Genomic DNA, 17,583 nt, shown 5'->3' with positions numbered 1-17,583 from the left:
GCATGAGACAGAATTGCCTGTTAAGTTCTGAATCCACAGTTTTATTGTTGATGATGTGTTGTATAAAGTAAAGAAATAATATGACTTGATGGTCAAATCTCTAATTTGAGTTTACAGGGCTGTGAGTTAGAAAAATCCGTGAACCAATATATGAGAATAATTGAAGTGCAAGATGTCATTGTTACAATAATTTTTCTAAGATGAACCACATTTTATTATTCCAAATCATTACAAAGATATGGTGACATATATTTCTCTATAATTTTAAACATAATATGAAGATATTTTAAAACATGAGCTGGAAAGTAGCACTGCTTTTCTAACTTGCAAGTCCTAAATTTAAGGTTCCGTTTGCTGTAACACTTATTGACAAGATACCTAGACCATTTCACTTTTTGTCATTCCTCAAACTGCTTGAAGTGATGTCTCTTCATATTAGTGCTTAGGTATTAATGATGCATGTTCATATATACAAAGCTGCTTAGTTCAGTTTTAGAATATTCCATTTATGTTCAAGTTACATATATTTTGTTAGAATACCAGAAACTTAATAAATTTTTGTTAAGCACTTCTTTTCTTCTTTGCATAATAAAAATGACAATCCATTTCAGAAGGAATAATAATAATAATTGTAAATCAGCTTCTGAAACAGTCTCAGATATTAGCTGTTTCTTAGAAGAAAGCGGGACAGGAAGAGCAGTGAACTATGATGTTCTTCATGGTCTGTGTAGGGTTGATCTGGAGACAACACCAAGTGCTGATGGTACTGTTCTATTTTAGCTCAGCTGTGCACAATTCCTAACACTCAAGATTCACAGAGTGTTGGAGCAGTGGCTTGTTGGGCTGACTTTGCTTGGCAATTCCCTGGATGGATGCCAGGGGCTCCTTGCCCCTTCCAACCAATAACAGTTTTGCTTGGTGTCAAGCCGCATGGTAAACTTCCAATGGTTAATTACATTCAGTGTTAAAAATTTGCATTTGATTTATACTTTGAACTTCATTGACTTCAACTTCCAGCCACTGGCCTGTCTAACTCCTTTGTCCGCTAGATTATAGAGCCCTCTAGTATCAGATATCTCCTTCCTGTATAGGAGTTAGAGACTGATTAAGTTGTCTCTTAACCTTCTCTTTGATAAGCTCAATAGACTGTGCTCTCCTTTTGTCTTTCATTGAGATCAGATGCTAGGGTACACTTGACATCATGTATGTGGTAGCTAAGGTCACCAAGAACAATACACCTCAAAGATTCCAGCACCACACTCATTTGCATTTACTTGCATCTACCACCCTATAATACACACTTTGTGATAAATGTGTGTGTACTCAAGATGCTGGGAGGCGATAAGGAGGCAAATCTTTGGATTTAAAAAGCTAAAAGTAGCTAATGGACAGTAGCTAATATAACTGGACTTTTTTTAATCAGGTGTGTAAAATGTGTACAGTTCTAATGAGGGTCCCGTATATGCTGCAGCTAGTGGCTTTGCCACAGAACTCATCCCTTAACAGAAAAATTGTGCTCCAGTACTTCAGCTTTCATTAAAACAATAAATATTTCTTACCCTCACATGAGACTTGTGATGGGGTGGAGTTAGGAAAAATATTTTATTTACTGATATTACCGGTCATTTACAATAAAATATTTCAGTTACGGTGTCTTTGCATATATACGTATTGAAAATATTACAATATTTTGTAGAATAGTAACAATATTTACAAGCATATTATATATTGACCATAGTTTGATATCTCATTACTTCTTTTCTCCCCCCTCCAAATTATTCAAACAACCACACAACTATAACTGGATATACATATATTTAACCATTCCTATTTACTTTTTTACTGGGAAGATGAATGTTCTCTTGGGGCAAAGGTGTTGAGTGTCAGGAGACAGAAAGCATGGGAAATTAGAGGAAAGCAGGATGTATTCAATTATTGCCCTCTATTTCCTTCCTGACTATCTATTGTTATTATAAACATAAGATTATTGTGTCCATATCATAGCATCTCAATTATTTAATAGACAAAATCCCACCACACATCATCAGTCCTGTTTGGAGTTCTAGCTAGCATTTTATTTATTTATTTCAGCATAGATTTCCAAAACATTTTTACCATCCAGCATTCCCATATCATGTGTAGGAAACAGGTTCTGGCTCTTTTGCATTTCATACAAATAGCTGGGGCAATACTGTATTTTTTTATATATAGATGGAGAAGCATAGATTCCATGTACCAGATAGTACTGAACGTGTACTTTCTGATTAGTGCTGGATCCACTACTTACTGTCTGCATTATATCATTCCAGCCATTCTTTTGTTATTTCACATTTACAGTCTGCACTCCATAACTTAACAGATTCATGCAGTTTGTCTCCTAAAAAGAGAGTCATGAAGTTGGAGAGACAAGGTGGGTGAGGTAACATCTTTTATTGGATCAACTTCTGTTGGTGAGAAACACAAGCTTTCATGTGTCACAGAGTGCTTGTCTCTCTCACCAACAGAAGTTGGTCCAATAAAAGATATTATTTTACCCACCTTGTCTCTCCAATTTCCTTGGACCAATACTACTACAACAATACTGCAGAGTCATGAAGTCGTATATTCTAGATAGACATGTTGGTTACTGAAACTTCAAGCTCTTGTATGAAATTTTCAAATGAAGAATACTTTGTTCCTTTCTTTTCTGAAAATGTTTTAAATACGGTAAACAATCAGAATAAACTCATAGTGCTTTTTTTTTTTTTAATATCTCCTACATCAATTTGTTTTAAGGGTAGTCCATCCCTGAAGAAATCATAGACCTATAGCCTATATAAGGTCAGAAGAGACCATCATGATCATTTAGTCTGACCTCCTGCACATTGCCACAGGAGGCCACAGAACCTCACCCACCCACTCCTGTAATAGTCCCCAAACCTCTGGCTGAGTTACTGAAATCCTCAAATCATGATTTAAAGACTTCAAGTTACAGAGAATCCACCTTTTACAGTAGTTTAAACCTGCAAATGACCTATGCCCCATGCTGCAGAGGAAGGCGAAAAAAAACCAGGGTGACCCGGGGGAAGATTTCTTCCTGACCCCAAATATAGCAGTTAGACCCTGAGCATATGGGCAAGACCCACCAGCCAAACACCTGGGAAAGAATTCTCAATAACAACTCAGAGCCCTCCTCATCTAGTATCTCATTTTTCCTTCCTTTATGTGATATTTGTCTCAATTTTAAAATAATTCCTTATGTAGACCATGTTTGAAAGCACTATTTTTTTATTTTTGATATTACTGAGATCTGCTCTTCTCATCTGGTTAAGTTTAGGCTTTTAAAGATTTTTTTATCTCTGTATCGATTTCACTGTACACACAAACTGACAAAAAGTATTTCCATCAATAATAACTGAAATTTACAGAAAGTCAAAGTAGAAAAATCCTGCTTGGGAACTCACTAGAGTTTCATTTAAGGGTATTTACTTTATATATTTTGACAAGTGATGTTGAAAATGTGTCTTTTAATGGTTATAAAGCTTTATCTTTTTGAATCTCAATGTCTGTTGCCATTAAATAATTGTCAGATTCCGCCCCCCCCGAATAATTTCCTACAACTGTGTAAATTTAAACCAATAAAAAGAGAAAAAAGACTTAAAAATAAACTTCAATATTATCTACAGAAATTATTTTAAAAAATTTAATTCTGCCAACCCTACATACGTTCAATTACTATGTACATTTTAAAATAACAGGTATTGTTTTATGGGTGCTGGAATTTTGAAATATGGAACAGAATTATATACTGAGATTGTGTTTGTCAGTTTCAGTTCTTACACCCAATGGTTTCTCTTGATTAGAGATCCATTCTAGTTCTGCCTTGATTTATGCTGCCCGTAGTATCTCTTGAAATTTAGTAGCACCAGACCTCCCATCTCACTTGGTCATCCCAATCATTCCATTTTGATTCATGGTTTCTGGTATAACCATCAAAATCTCTGCATAATTTTTAATTTTGTGGTAAAAATTTTTTTCCAGTCTGTAAAGGGAATCATGGAAAATGTACACAGAACCATGGGTAGGACATTCATTTTAAGTACTTTAATTCTACCAATCAATGTCGTTGGTAATCATGTCCCTTTGCCTATGTCATAGTAAATAATTTTCATTAATGGCTCAATATTTAGTTTCAACAGCTCCATCACTTTAAGTGATACATTAATGCCTAAATATCTAATTTTATTATCCACTATTTTCAGTGGATATTATTCATTTCAGTATCTCTGATTTAGAATAGTTTAGTCTGTACCTTGATTCCTGACCAAACACTTCAATTATTTCTAGTAATACTGGAAATGTATATCTTGTATGAAAAGCATAAGATTGTCAGCGTATAATGAAACTTTGTTTGCTATTCACAATACATTTATTACCTGAATTTCTTCTGTGCCCCTGAACTTTTGCGCTAATGGTTCAATAATTAAGTGAAATAAGGTTGATCAGAGACATCCTTGTCTTGTTCCCCTGCGTAATGGTATCAGCTCAATCTTTGTAACACTTCCCCAGATATATGACAGAGGGTTTTTATAGACTATTTTAATGTACTCCTGAAAGTATAAAACATTTCTCTTACATTCTTAATAAAAATGGACATTCTACTGTTAGTCCCATAACATTCTGGGGGCACCAGATTGTCTCTGACTCTATTTTACCCATTTTTCAGAATATTCAGTACTGTCTTTCCCTTGTAATACCTTTCCCATCTTTTCCCACCATAACCCCCAGATATCTGTATCTATACAGTATTTGTTTATCAGCTACCCTTCAATTACATTCAATATCACCCCTAATTATAACAACCTTGATTTATACATTTCAAACAATCTAGTTTCCATTTTCTCTTTATATGTTGTGCTATATTTTCTGATATCCTTAATAATTACAAACATTAACTTTTGTACCATTATTTGTTGAAAACTCTTACCTAACAATACTCCTTCTAATACATGTAATATAAAAAATACTCTATATATGTTTGCCATCAAGGCAGTACTTTTCTTACAACACATAAACCACTGTATTTTACCATATTCAAAAATCATTCCAGTTCCCCTTCCCCGATATTTAGCAAGTCCTCACTTGAGATATACTTATCCTGAATCTAATCAGTTCCCTCTACTACTTCATCTACCACATTTGGCTCTGAGACTGAGGTCAGGAACTTTTGGGCTTCCCCATGTGTAGAAAATATGGGTTTGACCCAGCTGACATATTTTTGAGATTGCTGGAAACATCAGGCAAATTTAAGCTTTTCCTTGGGAGCTCTTTGCAGACTTTTGTAAATTAAGCCATTGTCCGCCATATATCCATACAATAATCTTCACAGAAGAATCCTCTCCACTCTTAATTCTGTCAACTTCCTGGCTGTATGTGAAGAATCAAAACCAGGTCTTCTGAAGTTGTGTAGTCATACTATGACTGGATGTAGTCTAGCTGGATTTCTGTTGTGTGCTGGTATGTCGATCCAGTGTACCCTTTCAATCAAAGCTTTAAGGAGCCATGTTTCTAAGTATCATAGGGAGTATTTGCCTTTGGTCCTCATTGGCAGTCCTCGAATCCGATTTCCCATATCATCTGTTTTTTCGGCCAGTGTTTTAACGTGAGATTCCAGACCACAATTCTCTCCACCCAACCTTGCACGTTTCTCCTCAGTGTTGATAATTTGAGAGTCCATGTCTGTAATGGCTACCACTAGATCATTTTACTACCCACCGTGGACACTTTGTCATTTAACTTTTCTTTGAACTTGCTGAAACAGGTTTCTAGCACAACATTTAATCTGAAAGTAATCTGTACTACTATTTTACTAGCTATCCCCACAACTGCTGATTCTTCTGACTCCTACTCCTTGGCTTTTTGTTGCCCTCTTTTCTTTTAATCTCTCTCTCCCTTCTTTGTGTTTTTCATCCAGAGCTCCCACCCATTACCCAAATTTCTGGGATACACACATTAACTACAAGTTTAGGAAGAAGGATGGGGAGAGACAGCCCTCAGTTCCTGTTCATTCATCTTCTCAGCTTCCTGGCAAAAGAGACAAACTTGTCTCCTGCTGCCATGTTACCAGTGTGCTTGGTTGGGGGAGAGGAGTGGGGGTTAGATGGCCTCAGGCCTGCAGCTTTGACATCTTCTGGCAAGGGAGGAGGATGGGCCGCTGTAACAGAATGCCTCCCTATAGTCACACACTACACATCTTTGTAATAATCTTTGTATAAAATATGCCTTGTAAGGTATCATCTGAAAACTAATAACTCCCTGGTCTATAATATCAGGATGGAATGTGCATAACAACATTATATGGAAAGTTATAGACTCCCCTTGAATGATGTTGGTAGCACATGTTCAAACCCATGTAACTCCAGTTAAGCAGGATGGGGCAAACAGGTCTTAAAGAAAGGACTGTGTGTTTACCTCAATTCACATATAAGTTAAAAACAGGGTCCTCAGAAAGTGAAAGGGGGAAGACAGAAGACAAGGAAAATCCACATTTCAGCAAACAGAGGTGAGACAAAACAGTGTGCAACCTCTTTCACCACCACAGACCATTGTTGCCTTCTTTACTGTTTGAATGAACTTTAACGAGGGGTAATCCTCAGGAAAATGCATTTCAAAGGGTGACTGAACTATAGAAGTGAGGGGAAAAACACCCCAAGTTAGCTTGCCCTGTCCATCTCTCTCTTTTTCACCTAAGATGACAAAAGAAACAGACAATGGACTTTAGGAGCAGATTCTGACCTGGGAGCATGTGATCAGAATTTTATGTGAACCAAGTCTAGTTTGATAAATTTAACACTAGAAAACATTCTACCTTTATTTCTCTAGAAACCATTTCTGACTTTAACACCCTATACTTGCACTCACTTTGTAGTTAAATAAACTTGTTTTATTCTTCAATTAAAACTAATCCAGTGTTGTTAATTGTTTGGGTAACTCCATTTAGGATAACAGACTGTTGTATACTGATCCCCTTAGAGGTGCAACTGGCTTAATATATCTGGACTGTCCAGAAGAGGGTTCCCAAACCTGAGCCGTCTTTTGAGGGTGACAGATCTGAGGAATTGTCACAGATTGAAGTGTCAGTAGAGGAGGTTTTGGAATTAATTGAGAAACTTAACAGTAACAAGTCACCAGGACCAGATGGCATTCACCCAAGAGTTCTGAAAGAACTCAAATGTGAAATTGCAGAACTATTAACTATAGTTTGTAACCTGTCCTTTAAATCAGCTACTGTACCCAATGACTGGAAGATAGCTAATGTAACAGCAATATTTAAGTCTAACGTCAGTACCAGGCAAACTAGTTGAAACAACAGTAAAGAATAAAATTGTCAGACACATAGAAGAACATAAATTGTTGCGCAAAAGTCAACATGGTTTCTGTAAAAGGAGATCATGTCTTACTAATCTATTGGAGTTCATTGAGGAGGTCAACAAACATGTGGACAACGGTGATCCAGTGGACATAGTGTACTTAGATCTCCAGAAAGCCTTTGACAAGCTCCCTCACCAAAGGCTCTTATGTAAATTAAGTTGTCATGGGATAAGAGGGAAGATCCTTTCATGGATTGAGAACTGGTTAAAAGACAGGGAACAAAGGATAGGAATAAACGGTAAATTTTCAGATGGAGAGGGGTAACTAGTGGTGTTCCCCAAGGGTCAGTCCTAGGACCAATCCTATTCAACTTATTCATAAATGATCTGGGAAAAGGGGTAAACAGTGAGGTGGCAAAGTTTGCAGACAACACTAAACTGCTCAAGATAGTTAAGACCAAAGCAGACTGTGAAGAACTTCAAAAAGATCTCACAAAACTAAGTGATTGGGCAACAAAATGGCAAATGAAATTTAATGTGGATAAATGTAAAGTAATGCACATTGGAAAAAATAACCCCAACTACACATACAATATGATGGGGGCTAATTTAGCTACAGCTAATCAGGAAAGAGATCTTGGAGTCGTCATGGATAGTTCTCTGAAGATGTCCACGCAGTGTGCAGCAGCAGTCAAAAAAGCAAACAGGATGTTAGGAATCATTAAAAAAGGGACAGAGAATAAGATGGAGAATAACTTATTGCCTTTATATAAATCCATGGTACGCCCACATCTTGAATACTGAGTGCAGATGTGGTCCCCTCATCTCAAAAAAGATATACTGGCATTAGAAAAGCTTCAGAGAAGGGCAACTAAAATGATTAGGGGGTTGGAACGGGTCCCATGTGAGGAGAGATTAAAGAGGCTAGGACTTTTCAGCTTGGAAAAGAGGAGACTAAGCAGGGATATGATAGAGGTATATAAAATTATGAGTGGTGAATATTGGAACTAGGGGCCACCAAGTGAAATTAATGGGTAGCAGGTTCAAAACAAATAAAAGGAAGTTCTTCACACAGTGCACAGTCAACCTGTGGAACTCCTTGCCTGAGGAGGTTGTGAAGGCTAGGACTATAACAGGGTTTAAAAGAGAACTGGATAAATTCATGGAGGTTAAGTCCATTCATGGCTATTGGCCAGGGTGGGTAAGGAATGGTGTCCCTAGCCTCTGTTTGTCAGAGGGAGGAGATGGATGGCAGGAGAGAAATCACTAGATCGTTACCTGTTAGGTTCACTCCCTCTGAGGCACCTGGCATTGGCTGCTGTCGGTAGACAGGATGTTGGGCTGAATGGACCTTTGGTCTGACCCAGTATGGCCATTCTTATGTTCTGATGACAGTGCAGAACACATGTTTTGGGGGGAAATCTGGGACTGGGAGTGTGTTGAGGTCACCCTGCAAGTAGTAACTAAGGCTGCTGGAAGTCAGAATGTGGCTGGTATTTACTAACAGGTTGCTGGGGTCAGAGTTGCTAGATCAGGGAGGTAGCTTTACACAGATACTTAGGGTGTGACCTGCATGCTGTTTGGCTGTTTGGGAGGTGCCCAGGTTGAGAGCTACAACAAAGCATGGTGAGGCACCTCAGGCAGCAGAGCAAGAGCGACATAGCCCCTCACTGGTCTGGATTGCACCCATTCCTTTTCTCGTCTTCCCAACAAATGAAGTTTGTCTCCAGCAACTGTGCTACCAGTGAGTTCAGAGAGAGAAAGAGAGGTGTGTGCAACCACTGCCTTTCACGCTATATACACCGGCAATGAGGCAATGACCTCTCACTCACCTCTCCAACAATACTGATGCCATTCCGCCAGTGGGTGGGGCAGGGAGTCCCTCAGTCCACTCTCATTGTCATATCCACTCTTGCCACTTTCTGCCCTATTCTCACTTGCCCCCTGTTCTTCTGGGCTCCTCCAGGTCTTAAGCTTAGGTATAGGATCTAGTGGGAGGCTTTGCTGAGAATGCTACTGGTAATTAGGGAAGGGACGAATGCGAGCTCATCAAGTGTGCTTCCTCACTTGGCCATGACAGGCATATCACCTCCTAGCCCTCATGGTTGTGAAGATAACCTTGAAAATATTAATGTGGTGTAAACTAATGCAGCAAAGTTTGCCTGAGTCTGAAACAATAGCTCTGATAGGTGGGAATTGCATCATGCATTTCAACTAGGGCCCCATGGACCAGTGAGCCAGAGAATTTGGCATTTTTCCAAGTTGACACAGAATTTAGCACTTTTGCTGTGGAATTTGCTATTTTTCTGTAGCCAGGTGGCTATCATTTCCCCCAACCTCTCTGCCTTGTTAGGACCTGCTTGCAGCTGCCTCTTTCTCTTCACATTTGTCCATAAGAGTGAGTTAAATCTGACTACAGTGCCTGAAGCCAGAACCAGAGTCCACAACTCAAAAACACCTTTTTTTGTGCATGCATAAGCAGAAGGGGAACAAGGGGAAACCATCACAATCACTCAATGTCATGGCCTGACTCCTATCTTCTTGGTACAACAGGAAACCATAGACAACAATGCTTTTCAGTCACAGAAGCAACAAGCCAGAGTTAATCATTTCTTAAGTTGCTGGGAGGCCTAGTGGGACCAAAATGGCCAGCTGACTCTAATCTAAAACCAGAAGACCATTCATAACTAACAAATATGACCAACTCCAAGGAAGACTATAACCCAGACCGGAACCTACCTAATAAATCACTAATGATGAACTGTATCTGGAATTGAATAGATACTGCTTCTCAATCTCCTGCTCCGGAAAGAGAAGTTTGTGACTTGGTGGTAATTGACATGAATAATGTTTTTTCTAAAAGATATGCTCCAGGAATTATTTTAGGGAAGTTCTCTAGCCTGTTGTACACAGGAGGTCAGACTGCATAATCAATGGTATATGGTTGCCAATTTTCTAACTGCACAAACCGAACACCCCTGCTCACCCCCACGCCACATCCCTTCCCTGAGGACATGCTCCTGCCCCAGCCCCTCTCTGAGGCCCTGCCCCCAACTCACTCCAGCCCACCTCCTACCCTCACTCACTTTCACTGGGTTGGGGCATGGAGTTGTGGTGAGGGCTCTAGCTGGGGATGAGGTCCCCAGGATGGGGCCATAAATGAGGTGTTCGGAGTGTGGGAGGGGGCTCTGGACTGAGGCAGGGGGGTGGTGTGAAAGGGGGTGAGGACTTTGGCTGGAGGTGGGAGGGCAGGGGTGCGGGCTCCGACTGGGGCTGTGGGCTTGGGGGTGGAACTGGGGATGTGGGGTTTGGGGTGCAGGAGGAGTCTCTGGGCTAGAGCCGAAGGGTTTGGAGTGCGGGAGGGGATTGGGGGGGGTGGACAGGGGGTTGGAATGCGGGCTCTGGGATGAAGTTTGGGCTCCAGGAGGAGGCTCAGGGCTGGGGTAGGGGGTTGGGGTACAGGCTCCAGGGGGGAGTTTAGGTGTAGGAGAGGGTTCTGACCTGGGGCAGGGGGTTGCGGTGTGGGTGGGTGTGCGGGGTCTGGGAGAGAGTTAGGGTGAGGGAAGGGATTACGACTTGGGGTAGGGGTGCGGGATCTGAGAGGGAGTTAGGGTGTAGGAGGGGGTTCCGACCTGGGGCAGAGGGTTCAGGTGTGGGCTCCGTCTGGGCGGCACTTACCCCGGGCGGCTTCCAGTTGGCAGCACAGTGGGGCTCTACCTTGGCTCTGTGTTGCTCCTGCACCCCAGCAGCTCCCATTGACCATGGTTCCTGGCCAGTGGGAGCTGCAGAGCCAGCGCTCGCGGTGGGGGCAGAGCACGGAACTTCCCTGGCAGGCCCTGCGGCCTTGGAGCCACAGGGACATGCCGGACACTTCCGGGAGCTGCGCGGAGCCAGGGCAGGAAGGGTAGCCTGCCTTAGCCCCGCTGTGCCACTGACCAGACTTTTAACAGTTGAAAACCAGATGCCTGGCGACCCTACAATGGTCCCTCCCGGCCTTAGAAACTATGAATCATTCCAGAGTCAAGAGTTTTTCTTGAAGAGAAAGAATATTTAAGGACCACTGACATTCTCCCCTGGTTGAGAGACATTAGTAATGCCTGTCAATAATGACATCACATCTACACTAATGGTTTTCATAAACAGTTTAAGATCCTAAATATTGTATATACTCTTAAAAATTAGAAACAAACATAGGCAAAATAGCTGAAAATCATTTTCTCCATCATCTCCCAAGACACTGAAGAGACTTAAGTCTTTAGGTCTAGCAAGAAAAATACAAATACTGTAACTAAACAGGTAAAACAACTGTACTAATATATGTAAACATATAAGGGAAGCAAAATATATATTTTTAAAAGACAAAAATAATTGCTCAAAAGATGAAAACATCATGTGTATAAATTCCCGGAAAAAGGGAAAATACAAATGCAAACAGCCAGTAACCACACAGCTTAAATGAAACTAGTAAAATGCTCTTTATTATCCAGAACGTTTTCATTGCCATTTCTGGATTTTCCAGGATTATAAAATGTATTCGGGCCATTTTGGTATCATCCATTCTTTTGCTTCAGTTCCCAGCCACAATAAAAATAACCATTTGTAAGATCTCACCCATTATATTGTTTTATTTTCTGTACATTTTTTAAAGTTCACAACTGTTTTATATCTTCATATATTGACCTCACTTCCTTTTGGTTAGATTGTGTTTTTGCCTTTCTGAACTGCTTCGGTTTAAGGTTTTTTATTAGTAGTAAACCTTAATAGCTTTACTCAAATAGTCTTGGAGAACTGTGATCTCCAGGATGAGCATAGAAAGTATGTACTATTGCAATTCCTCAGTCCACATCAGTTTTTAAAACCTCTCTCAGAACGTTTTTAAACAAATATTGGCACTGTTGCTTCATTTTTCTCCTCCTCTTTGGGGTTTTCAAAAATGCAGATATTTTTGTGGTTTTGGTTCTCTTTTTCCTTGCCAAATTTTACTCAGCTTGTTTTTCTCCTTCCAACACTATTTTTTTAAACTTTTTTTAAACTTTCAAGAGGTCACCTCCCAATGTTAAAATATGAGGCTCTGCTCATTCCATTCTTTTATAAGTTTAGATTGCCATGTTCAGAGTACTTATCCTTTTATATCCACAAAAACAATGCCCACTTGTCTGATAAATTCAGTACTGATGACTGACTTTCTCTAATTCCCACATTCATTTTTCAGTGAGTCTGCGAGCTACTACAACATTGGACATTTTTATCTCAGCCTTATTTCCTCCTTTTGTGAGCAAGGTGTTTTTGCTACACCTTATGATTGTATGTTCTGTGGAAACATTGGCTAGGATATGATTGGGAAGCAGCAGCAGCATGTAACTAAGTAGATTGCCCTCATTTGAATTATTAGAATAAAAGGCTATTTATAGATGTGCAAACAGTCTTCTTGAACAATATAATCCTGGTCAAAATAGTTCACTCACATATCACTAAAAAGAAGATCCTAATTATTCTAAAGCCATAATTTCTAACTTAGCTGTCATTGTGAAACATTGATGTAGGGTACAAAACAAGTGAATAATTGTTACTGACTTTGGGTGTTACTGTCCTTTCAAATACTGTGGATTCTAAAGAATGATTTTATAGTTTAATTTGTGGGCATTACACATCTGTGTGCATATGGAGCTTTTCCCCTCTGTATGATCAACACACATATCACTAGTGCAGATAATTCTTGGAATGCTGGGTATGGTATGAAATTCCTGGAAACTCTTAGTATCACCAGGAAAAGATGGAACAGTATTGGACACCACTACCTCAGGGAAGGTAAACACGTGGTGTTTTTGTCTCCTTTTCCAAATCAAATTCTAACAGTAAATCCTTCAGACAGACCTTTAGGAGGATCTTCAGCTTAAGAATTCTGGAGGAGGCTATGTGATAACAGCACATGTGAAGAAGGAGAGGACAACTGGACCCAGATAATGGCATAAAAGGCTATATGGCGCATGGTCAAACTTTCAACAGAGGGGTTGAGGGAAAGGGCTGTCATTGACAAAGTGCAAAACAGAGAGGGTTGAGGAGGATTAGCTCAAAACGAAGCAAGTTGTGTTCACACCCCAAAAGGATCTTGTACTGGGGTCAAGAGTACAACATTAAGTTGGACTCAATTCTGGTCAGAAATTTGAAAAGATCAGACATTTCAGTTGTCACTAAACATTCAGTGCTGTGAGGATGACTTCAACGGGCTAGTGGTAGGTGCTAGAGTTGGTATCAGTAAGGCTGCATGTCTGTCACAGACGTCACGGATTCCATGACTTTCCACAGCCTCCATGACTTCCGTAGCTACAGCAGACAGTGTGGCTGACCCTGGGAGCCGGCTGCTCACGTGGCCTTGAGGAAAGCCACATAGACCGCTGCTGGAGCAGCCCTGCAACCAGCCGCTCGGACGGCCCCACAGTCAGGCACATCGGCCACTGCTGGAGTGCCCCAGGGCCAGCCGCACCAGCCGCTGCTTGGGCGGCCCCGGGCAGTTGGCCCCAGCCGCTGGCCCCGGAGACAGCCTGAGTAGCAGTTCTGGAGGCAGCTGGAGCAGCATCCATGGGGGAGGCCAGAGCAGCCGCTGCTCGAGCGGCCCCAGACAGCTTGCCCTGGGCACTGCCTGAGCAGCAGCCAATGTGACTGGCCCTGGGAACCACCTGAGCAGCGGTTCCGGGGGTGGCCGGAGCAGCGGTTGGTAGGCGGCCTCAGAGGTGGCCAGAGCAGCAGCCTCGGAGTAACCGCACCAGCTGCTGCTCGGTGGTTCCTGGCAGCTGGCCCTGGGGTCCGCCTGAGCAGCAGCCGGTGGGGCCAGTACCAGGGCCCCCCACAGCAGCGGCGCCCCTGGGCAGCTAACATTGAGTCAGGGGTATTTATAGTAAAGGTCATGGACAGGTCACAGGCCTGTGAATTTTTGTTTATTGCCTGTGACCTGTCCATGACTTTTACTAAAAATATCCCATGACTAAATTGTAGCCTTAGGTATCAGTCCACACCATGCAACTCAACTACACTGAACACTTCTGCTTCAGCATCACATTTTATGAATCACACCTGATGTTATTTCCAGATCCTTCCCAAGGATTTATTTTTCTTTTATCCCTTAGATAATATTGTGTCCAAGTGGGAATTTGCAGTAATATTTTTATTAATGATATGCATGGCAGTGACTTACTTGCCTAGGGATTGCTACTCAGCAGATGCAAAAGGGTTTAAAAGCTGCTCTTGGGGCAGAGCAGGATACATGAGATGTGTGTGTCATGTAGCTCTACTGTCTGGGGCAGTATGATTGGGTCATTAAAGGACTGGCTGACATGAAGGATCCAGAAAGACAATGGGAACCCCAAGGACTGAACAATTGACACCTAACAACAGTAAATTTCAGCAGGCCGAACTTGTGAACTTGGCACAGATCCTGCAGGAGAACAATGAACTGAAAGTCGTCAGATGACTGTGTTAAGAGTTGGCCTTTGGAGAGACACAGAAGCTCTCACCTGGGACTGAGACACAGCAAGGGTGCATGCCAAAATGGATTCCACTTCACTGTAGCTGGTTAGAGCCCTGACAATGGATATCTGTCTTAACCTTTGCTTCTCTGTGCTAACCTAAGGACTTTCCAATGCTGCATTCCAGTTGACTAAGTGTGTCCACACTGCAATGTAAGCTCAGGCTCGGACTTGGGCTTACACTCAAACTGTAACCCCTCTTCTGTCAACACACAAATTTCTTGGACTCGGGATTATACCCAGGTCCTAGGATACTGCCAGGGTCCAAGCCCAAGTCAAGGTGGGACCCAGGGATTAAACCCTATCGTTTTGCAGTACAGACACATCTCCCACGGACTCAGGTCTTTGGAGTCCGCCAAAAATATCCCAGACTGCTATGGGCCAACTTCCTTTGTCCCCTCTCTCCCAAGAATCATCAATAGACTCCGGGGAAACAGAAGCACCCTCTGCCTTTCTAGAACAGCAGTTTGGCATTTAATCCTTCCATTTTATTCTGACTGCTGAGCTGCAAACACACCTTAGGAGAACCTTCTGCGTTTGCAATGGATTGCAACCAGAAAAAAATCCTTTAGAAAGCATGTTGCATCATGGTCGTGGGAGCACAGCCAGATTTTGGTTAATCTCTGGTGCAAGGTCAGCCAAACAATTGATTTTAGTAAGAGTACCAGGAATGACCATGCACACCAGAAAACAGTGAAGAAACTGACAGTGTTGGAAATTTACCAGGCTGATGACTAGTGCAGGGAATGGGTTAAGCAACTCAGGACTGAGTATCAGAAAACCAAAAACCGGAATCACACTTCTGGCAACTCACCAATACCATGCTCATTTTATGACAGGGTGCTGGGGGCTGCACCGAACATGAGCTGGTGGTACACAATGACTTGGTCAGCCGCAATGGCAACCTGCTGGCTCCAGAAGCCAGTATGGGAACAAATGGTAGCCAGCAGCAGGCACTGAAAGAGGCAAATGAAGTGAGTCTGCTGATGAAAACAGATCCAGAGGAGGCTTTGCCTCAGGAGCAGCTGCAGTACACCCCAAGGCCCTACTTGGAAGAGCTTTTTGATGCACCCCTGGAAGAACAGCCCACTGTGAAACCAGCAGCAGAAATGGAACAGGAAGAAGCTGCCCTGGACCCTGATAAGTTTCTAGTTCCCATTTCTGGGTTTACTAATAGGAATGGGAGGGATTTCCATGCTATGCTCCAATACAAAAGACATTATATAAACCCCAGGCAGCAGTGTGTATCTGCTAATGGATAACAGGAAATGCAAACAGTAAAACAAGCATGTAAAAGTGAATTTTTTTAATGGCAAGGTTCACATTTTTGCTACTATATTCCAGTCTATTAAAATAAGAACCTTACATTACCTTCTCTGTACATATGCTGCTAAAAGGTTCAAATATAGTCATTTTCAAATGCAGTCCATTTCTGTTAAATGTAGTCCATGCATTCCATGGGTGGCAAAATCATTAATCCAGAATATAACCAGTCCCTTGAATTCAGTCTAGAAATTTGCCAGCGGGGCAAGGGAAAGGGAAATGGCAATGGAGTTCTGTGTGTTTGCATGCAGTCCTAAAGGCTGCATCGTAAGCTGTGGAGAAGCACTAAGCCATGTGGATTATCATGTTGATTCCCTCATGAATTCTGACCAAATCCTGGGTGCTGAAAGCTTCAAACTCTTCCAGTAGCAGGAACTCCAGATAGGTAGGCACATTTCAGGAATGGGCTTATTTTTCAGGGCCACCTCAGTAGCTCATTAACCCACTGCACTTGTAGATGTTCTGTTTAGTCACCAATTGGGCACCATAAGAACTGTTATGGTCTCCAACATATGCAATGCCTGAAATGATAGAAAAAGCTTAGGTAGCACAGTGTGGCCACCAACCTACACCCAAACTCAATTTTTGGTGGCGAACCCTTCAAAGTTGTAATTTTTAACTTACCATTCTCTCAGCACTTCCTTCACTGTGATTAACCTGGCTGTGTCCAGGGAGCTTCTGTGGTCTGAAGCAGCCGTCTGCCAACATAGTGAAGTTCAGTTGTAAAAAGTAATGTTTTCTGTCCTTGAAATTCCAGAATGACTTTTTTCTGTGCTCCTGCACTGAGCTACTTTAGACAATAACCCTTTGTGTCTTGTTCTACTCCAGGCTCCTTCATCTCTACAAGCTGCAATACCTCCAAAGCTTGCCCACACTGCAGAAATCTGGCTCCCCGTACCTTTGTGGACTGTTCCAAGAGGGAGTGTTTTGTGGTTAACTTATTGCTGAAGTTCTGGACAGGGCCACCAAGCAAGCTGAGTACCAAAAGCAGAGGGACTTGTGGTGAGAGGAAAGACATGCCGAGCAGAAAGGCTAAGGCTGGCTTCACAGCTTGAGGACAGAGTAGCAGTGTGGAGTAAACACTTGCTTCACAGTTTCTGGAACAGTAGCGGCAATTAAGGGAGGAAGATATAGCGCAACAGAGAGAACAGTTAGAGCAGCAGCTGTCTCTTATGACCACAAGAATGCAGATTCCTGCTGTGCTTGCACCATGGGCTGCATCCCCTCTGCAGTACGCTGCATTCCAGGAACAGCTTGGACAACTCCATGGCTGGGAGGCCCATACAATCAGGCCCTATAAGCAACCTCATGCAGGTCTCAGTGCTGAAGACCTCTAGTGTGGGTGCCACCACCCACCTGCCCCAGCACCAAGTACATGGCAAACATGG

The 17,583-nt window shown here is 42.0% G+C and overlaps 1 protein-coding gene across 5 annotated transcripts in view; it reads right to left on the bottom strand.

The window, feature by feature from the left end:
* NBEA (neurobeachin) overlaps positions 1 to 17,583 on the bottom strand; it is an 843,583-nt gene that overhangs the window by 148,328 nt on the left and 677,672 nt on the right. The gene's annotated exons all lie outside the window — the stretch shown is intronic.

Source organism: Eretmochelys imbricata, chromosome 1 (assembly GCF_965152235.1).
Source record: "Eretmochelys imbricata isolate rEreImb1 chromosome 1, rEreImb1.hap1, whole genome shotgun sequence".
In the NCBI taxonomy this organism is placed as follows: Eukaryota; Metazoa; Chordata; order Testudines; family Cheloniidae; genus Eretmochelys; species Eretmochelys imbricata.
Note: the sequence above shows the minus strand (reverse complement) of the source record. Positions and strands in the feature narration are given on the sequence as shown.